The sequence below is a fragment of the Grammomys surdaster genome, unplaced genomic scaffold (assembly GCF_004785775.1).
Source record: "Grammomys surdaster isolate TR1022 unplaced genomic scaffold, NIH_TR_1.0 479, whole genome shotgun sequence".
Taxonomy (NCBI): Eukaryota; Metazoa; Chordata; class Mammalia; order Rodentia; family Muridae; genus Grammomys; species Grammomys surdaster.
The window spans coordinates 242635-250778 of NW_021604898.1; the positions used below are offsets into that span (position 1 = coordinate 242635).

Here is an 8144-nt window from a genome sequence, read left to right on the forward strand (position 1 = left end):
AGGAGTGATTTTCAACACACTAGATCCACACCATCTACATAAGAGACTGAGGAAACTTTTAAATGAATTTTCATCAATTACACCCTAGTGCAAAGATATCCACATCACATAAGCAAATGCAATGAAGCAGTTAGGAGTGATTAGGGAGAAACGATCTCTGTGAGCCTACAGCCGCACAAGGAGGGATCCAGAAGGCACAGAGAACCCATGCTAAGAACAGGAAGTCAGTTAACGGCCTTGATGTATGTGGGACAATCTGAGAACTTTTCTAGTGCCCAGAAATCCTAAAATATATTTTTAAAATGTGAAGAACTCCTTCATTTAAGGAAGGAGTTACAGTGAATGATCTTTGTCTCCATTTCTTCAAGCAGTATTTTCTAATAGATAAATTCATTTTACTGTGCAGTTGTCATACATTATTTTGAGTTACAGCTTACTGTATCCGATGCATAAAGTAATTTATGTGGACAGTTAATAAGTGACTCTTATTAGGATTATTTTGCTGTAAACTTTTTTTCAACTAATTATGGTAAACACATGCCAGTTTGCCTATGCAGACGAAGACTACCTGATTAGTGGAGTTTTGAAATACTATCTTTTTTCTTAATTCTTTGAGATTATCCTATATGCATAAATGCACCTTGATCCTGTTCCACCCCTTACCTGTCCTTTTTAGTTTGCTAGATCCACCTCGCATTCCCAATCTCTTGAAGCTTCATGCCTCCTATTTTACATAATCCACCACATCCAGTTTCTGCTGCCTATATACACATGGATGTACAAGGCCCTCCAGATTATTTATATCCATGTAGAAACATAATCTCATCTCTTAGCACCTTTCACATTTCCCCAATAACCACAATGCTACCCTTTGTGGCAAAAGAAAAACAAAAAACATTCTAGTGAAAAATCTAAGCCAGGACTAAAAGTAGCATTTACCAACCTTCTTTCTTTAGAGAATGTTTGTGTCATGAAAGTATTTTTGTCAAAAAAACAATCCTTAATAAGATAAGACAAACTACTGCCGTGAAGATCTACAAAATGAAAACAAAATCTTCAGATGTTTTGGAGATCACCAAATGATAATTCCTGTAATGCAGAGAAAGCTCACAGATAATGCATTAAACAATAGACTAGAAATTATGTCAAAGAAGATTTAAATGTTAAAGTTTGTTTCTTGTTTTCAGAAGAAGGAATGATCCTGTTTTTGCATCAATTTTGTCAGCCTGTGTCATTTTATTTGGCAATTGAGTTTAATGATGTTGAAATATATTAATAATCAATGATTATTAATCCCTGTTATTTTGATGTTGGTATGAATAATTTATTTCATGTGTTTCCTTGAGTGTAGTAAACATTTTGGCATTGGAATTTTCCTTCTAATCTCTTCCCTAGGACTGTATTTGTGGATAGATATTGTTCAGTCTTGATGATACCATCCCATAGGCTAACTTGAGTCTTAATTAGAAAAGGTCAATGAAAAAAGAGCTGAGCACAAGAATTCACATTTCTACTTCCTAACTTTGAAGTCAAACATACCACATACCTTATGATCCTCTCTCCATCCACCCATTTCCCCAACTGCCTCTATTTTAACATGATGCACACAACCTTCAGACTGTGTGGTGAAAGAAGCTGTTTTCTCCTTTGAGTTGCTTTTTGAGAGGAACCAGAAAACTAAGTAAAGTATCCTCTAAATGTTTTCCCAAAATGAGTACTGATCACTCAATTATAATGAAGCAGTCAATTATAGGAAGGTTAATGTTTTCATAATTCAGTCTCAGCACTGTATAAAAAATAAAAGAATATGACAACATGTAAAAAGGAAAGATGAAGAAGGCTAATTTCCATGAGGGGCACAAACTATCTCTTACCAAAGTAGGGTAAAAACGGTCTGGAAGTAGACTTTGTATTGAGGATGAAAACAAAAGGGCAAAATATGGGAAAGCAAATTTCTATAAACAGAAATATATTTAGTCTCCATAGCACTGGATAGTTGGACCATCCCCTAAGGACAGCCATAATAGAAGAAAATGAGTAAGAGATGGTAAATGTGCACAGCAGGATGAGGATATTTTGTATGGCTCTGACTTCAGGTGAGAATTTCTGAAAGTGATGATCACTGTGGATGTGCTTTACCATTTTCTTATGTTTGCAGAGGATACTCACCATGGAGACACTTGAGCAGAACATGAGACCCAGGCATAGTGTATTAGAGAAGCACATTAAGAAAATAAACAATGCAGTTGCTGCATTGTCAGAAGCAAGAACTGAGTATTATGCATAACTCACCCTATTAGTTGCATTTTTAGTGTAACTGGAGCCTGAAATTCTTGTTGGTGAATAGATGTTTAGAAGCCAGTTCACAAGCCAACTAACTGAACAGGAGGGACCAATGTACTTGGTGGCTTTGTATTTCAGTTTCATCAACCTGGAGTTCCTGGAGCTGATTGTGATTGCTTGGAAGCAACTCAGTAGGCACATTGCATAAAGGGACAGACCCCTGGTTATCCTGCTAATGTACACTATCAATTTACATCCAGTGTCATCCAAGATGGTCTGAAATCCAAAATGTGATATTATCCTTGGAATGCCTCTTGAGATGATAGACAAGCAGTTGGCAAAAGTCAAGTGCTCTGTAATCGAGTCTTTGAGCATTAAGTGCTTTCCATTCAGTATCAAAAAGACATAATAAAATAGTATTGAGGAATTGTCAAGCATCCCAACTGTAATGTGGGAGATTAGAAAAATTCTCATTGCAATATTTTCAAAAGCAATTTTCACTCCTATTTTTTATAAGAAGTCAACACATTTATTATTATTGTCTAGAGAACCTGGAAATTCATTATGAGTGTTCAATACTTGATGAAGTTAGCTTAAATAAAACCTTCATCACTTTATTGTAATTATAGACCTCTCACGGAAAAAGAAGTTGTTTAAATTGTTTTTAGTATGAATTAGATGTTCTCTATTATTTCAATTGAATGCAAAAATTGGATATATTAATTGAAAATTAATGATTTCATAGGATGCGGTGGTGGACATCTTTAATTTTAGGACTCTCGAGGCAGAGAAACACAGATCTAATAATTTGTGGCTAATCTCTTCTATGGAGGCAATTCCATTAATGTTAAGAATGCACACACACAGACAAAGTCATTATAAAATTCAAAAACACAAACACAAAATTATATAAATGTGTTTTTCTTTTTACTAAGCTGAATGATTTTGATCAAATTTTCAATGAAATAATTTTTAAAACCTGTCATTATTTGTGAAACTTGCATGAAGTGGACTTCAAAATTAATCAAGAGAAACAAAAAAGAATATTGAAAATCATATTTAAACAAGGGATGAAAAAGAATATTTTATTTGAAGATTTATCATAGTTTTCTTTTTCCTTATAATTTTCTAACTTATTTATTTTATTTACTCAGTTTATATCATAATCACTGCCTGATTCCCAATCAACCTCCTCCCACAAACCTTCTTCACATCACTTCTCTTCTCTTCTGAGCAGGTGAAGGTGCCCTGGGAATGTGCCCCCACTATAGCATATCGACTCTCTGCGGGACTAAGCATATCCTCTACCACTGAGGCCATACAAGGCAGCCAGGGTAGATGAACATGTTCCCCAGACTGACAACAACTGTTGAGACAGGCCCTGATCTAATTGTTTGGACCCACATGAAGACCAGACCACACATATGCTACATAGGTGAAGGAAGGCCTAGGTATAGCCCATATATGCTCTTTGATTGGTGATTCAGATTCTGAGAGCCCAAAGGGTCCAGGTTAGTTTACTCTGTTGGTCTTTCTATGGCGCTCCTGTTCACTTCGGGGGCCCACAATCCTTGCCCCATTCTTCCATAACAGTCCAAAATTTCCATCCACTGTTTTGCTATGGGTGTCTGCATCTGATTCAGTTGCTGGGTGGAGCCTCTCAGAGGACAGCCATGCTAGACTCCTGTCTTCAAGCATAACAGAGTATCATTAATAGTGTCAGGGATTGGTGCTTGCTTGTGGTATGGGTCTCAAGTTGGGCTGGTTATTGTTTGACCATTTCCTCAGTCATCCCCAGTCTCTGCATTTTTGTTGACAGGACAAATTTTGAGTCAAAGATTTTGAGGGTAGTTTGGTGAATCTATTTCTCCACTGGGGTTATGTTGTGGGTGGTCATGATGCTGTTTATATTCTGATGTTAATTCTACTTCCTCATGAGGGGCTGCCCTCTATGAGCAGTCAAACACATACTGACGAGATCTCATGTTACCCTTTTCCCCATTTTAATTTGTCAATAAAGGCTAGAGTCTGTGATTGGGCAGTGGAGGGGAAAGGTAGGACAGGAGGTCTTAGAGAATGGGGGGAGATGGGAGAGGAGGAAAAGAAGGGAAAGAGAGAGGATAGAAGAAGAGAAGGAGGAAGCCAAGATGGAGCAGAACCACATGGCTAGGGGAAATTGCTAGTAGCAAAGTGTCTTATAGCCGGGGAATTAGTTAGCATAGTGCTAGATATGCCCATTCTAATCACATAGCTTATACTTATAATAACTGGATTGTGTATTTTTTATACAGGCTTGTTGGAGTTGAAAATTATTACAACAGGGTTCTTGCCTGGTTACAGAAGGTGGTCACTTCAGGTTCCACATCCCCAATGCTGTGAGTTACAGCGAAGGTCACCCACATTGATTTTTGAGCACTTCCCTTATCCCAGGTCTCAGTCACATCTTGGAGATGCCCCTGATATCCTACTTCTGGTCATTTGCAAATATCCATTCATTCTCATGGCTACTTGGCCATCTCTCTTATTCATCCCCATATTTGATCCTAAACGCCCTCCCCATTCTCCTCCCCATACTCTCTCTTGCCCATTCTCTCCCTCCAGATGCCTTATAAGACCATTTTATTCCCCTTTCTACATGAAATTCAAGCATCCTTACTTGTGCCTCCCTTTCTGTTTAGCATTATTTTTGAGTCTGTGTAGTGTAGCATAGTTATTCTATATTTTAGAGCTAACATCTACTTATAAGTGAGTACATATCATGAATGTTCTTTTGGGAATAGATTTCCTCACTCAGGATGATATTGTCAAGTTCCATCTATTTGCCTGCAAAAATCCTTGATGTCTTTGTTTTTAATAGCTGAATAATATCCAATTGTGTAGATGTACAACATTTTCTTTATTCATTCCTCAGTTGAGGGACATCTAGGTTGTTTCCAGTTTCTGAATCTTGTAAATGAAGTTGCTATGGACATTGTTTAGCAAGTGTCTTTGGGAGCTGGTAGAACATCTTTTGGAACATCCTGAGCATATGCTCAGGAGTAGTAGACCTGAGTCTTGAAATAGATCAATTCCCAGTTTTCTAAGGTAGTGCCAAATTGATTTGCAAATTTACGACAAATTTGTTGTAAAAATTTGGAGTATCATCAGCAGTGAAGTGGTGTTCCACTTGCTCCACATCCTCATCAGCATGTGCTGTCACTTGAGTATTTAATCTTAGCCATTCTGATGGGTGTAAGATGAGGAAATCTCAGAGTTGTTTTGATTCATATTTTCCTGATGACTACAAGTTAGAACATTTCTTTAAGTGCTTCTACGAAGTTCAAGTTTCCTCCTTTGAGAATTCTTTGTTTAGCTCTATACTCCAAATTTTTAATTGGGTTATTTGAGTTGTTGGTGTCTAACTTCTTGATTTCTCTGTTAATTTTGGATATTAGCCCTCTGTCACATGTAGCAAGTTGATGAAGATCCTTTGCCAATTTTTTTTGTTTTGTTTTGTTGTTTTTTTTTATTTGTTTGTTTTTTGAGACAGAGTTTCTCTGTGTTTTCCTGGCTGTTCTGGAACTCACTCTACAGACCAGTCTGACCTGGAACTTAGAAATTCGCCTGCCTCTGCCTCCCAACCACTGCCCGGCTCTTTGCCAATCTTTAGGCTGCTATTTTGTCCTATTGAGAGTGTCCTTTGACTTACAGAGACTTTACAGTATCATGAGGTCCCAATTTTCAATTGTTGGTCTTAGAGCCTGAGTCACTGTTGTTCTGTTCAGGAAATTGACTCCTGTATCAATGTATTCAAGACTGTTTCCCACTATGTTTTCTGTGAGATTTATGTTATCTGATTTTATGTTGAAGTCCTTGATTTACCTGTACTTGGGTTTTGTTCAGGGTGATAAATAGTGATATGTTTACATTGTTCTACATATAGACATTCAGTTAGTCCAGTACCATTTGTTGAAGACAGTTTCTTTTTTCCATTGTATAGTTCTTGCTTCTTTATCAAAAATCAAATGTCCATAGGGGTGTGGGTTGATTTTGGAGTCTTTAATTTGATTCAGTTGGTCAAGTTTTGTGATTCTGTACCAATACCATGCAGTTTTATCATGATTGCTTTGTAGTACAGCTTGAGGTAAGGGATGGTGACTCTGCCCAAAGTTCTTTTATTCATCAGAATTGGTTTTTTTTTTTTAAATCCTGCTTTGTTTTACGCTCTTTTGTGTTTCCATGTGAACATGAGAATTGCTCTTTTAGAATCTATAACATTTATAGTGGAATTTTGATGAGGTTTGCATTGAATCTGTAATTTGCTTTTGGTAAGATAGACACTTTCACTATGTTATTTCTACATATCCATGAACATTGGGAATCTTTCCATCTTCTGAATTCTTCTTCAGTTTCTTTCTTTAGGGACTTGAAGTTCTTGTCATACAAATCTTTTGCTTTCTTGGTTAGAGTTACACCAGAATATTTTATATTATTTGTGGCTATTGTAAAGGTTGTTGTTTCTGTAATTTCTTTCTCCACCAGTTTCTCGTTTGTATAAAGAAAGGCTACTGATTTCTCTTAGTAATTTTGTATCCAGCCACTTGCCTGATGGTGTTTATCAGCTGTAGGAGTTCTCTGTTAGAACTTTTGGGGTCACATTTGTATAATATCATATCAAACAGCAATATTTTTCCTTCTTCCTTTCCAATTTTGATCTCCTTTAGTTGTATAATTGCTCTAGATAGAACTTCAGGTAGTATTTTGAATAGACAGGGAGAGACTAGGTTGCCTTCTAACTGATTTTCGTGGAATTGCTTTAAGTTTCTCTCTGTTTAGTTTAATGTTGTCTATTGTCTTGTTATATACTGCTTTCATTTTGTTTACATATGTACTTTGTATTGTTGACCTCTCTAATAGTCTAAACATGAAGGGGTGTTAAAATTCTCAAAGGCTTTTTCAGCATCTAATGAGTTGTTCATGTGATTTTTTTTTCTTCAGTTTGTTTACATGGTGCATTATCTTGATGGATTTTTGTATACTAAATAGCCTGCTATCTCCTATAGACATCCATTTTCCCTCAGCATTTTGCCCATCTTCATCAGACCTCTGGATCCTTAAACATACAGGGTAACCTCCATTCTCCTGCCATCACTCTGCTCACCTTCATCAGACCTGAGGATCCTAAACACTACAGGCAGGATTCCCTTTCCCTCACCCATCTTCCCTACTTATTGATTCTTCTTGGACTTTCCAAATTACCCTAAACAACCTGCTGTCCCCGTTGAACTTCTTTCATCCCCCACTTCTCTGCCCCTATTCAGTATAACTCTTACTCCTGAACCATACAGACCTGAGGATCCTGATATATACAGACCTAGTGATCAGGAATTCCTAAGAATCGCCATCAAATAATACCCATCAGAGGCCTATCACACCAGGATCATCAAGACTAACTCCCTTCCAATACCTACTACAACAGCAGCATCCAGGGACCAAAGTCATCCTGATGGCTAAAGGCTTTTAAAAGAACACAATCACAAAAGCAAGGGCAATATGATACCACTATCCTAGTAGAGCAAGCCCTGGCTATGCTAACACAGGTGAAGCACAAGGAAATTTCCTTTCATCCAATCCTATAAAGATGATACAGGTCTTTAAAGAAGAAATGAATAAATCCCTTAAAGAAATACAGGGGAATACAATTAAACATGTTGAGGTCTTTAATGAGAAACAAAAAAATAAGTTAAACATATGCAAGGAAAGATAACTAAACAAGTAAAGGAAAGAAATAAATCTGTGCAAGATCTGAAAGTGCAAAAAGAAGCAATAAATAAAACACAAACTGAGGAAACCCTGTAGATGCAAAGCCTACAGAAAAAAAC

At 36.9% G+C, this 8144-nt stretch overlaps 1 pseudogene; it reads right to left on the reverse strand.

Moving 5' to 3' along the window:
- Positions 1-1863: 1863 nt before the first annotated feature.
- On the reverse strand, positions 1864-6503 carry LOC114632977 (annotated as a pseudogene).
- Positions 6504-8144: the final 1641 nt, after the last annotated feature.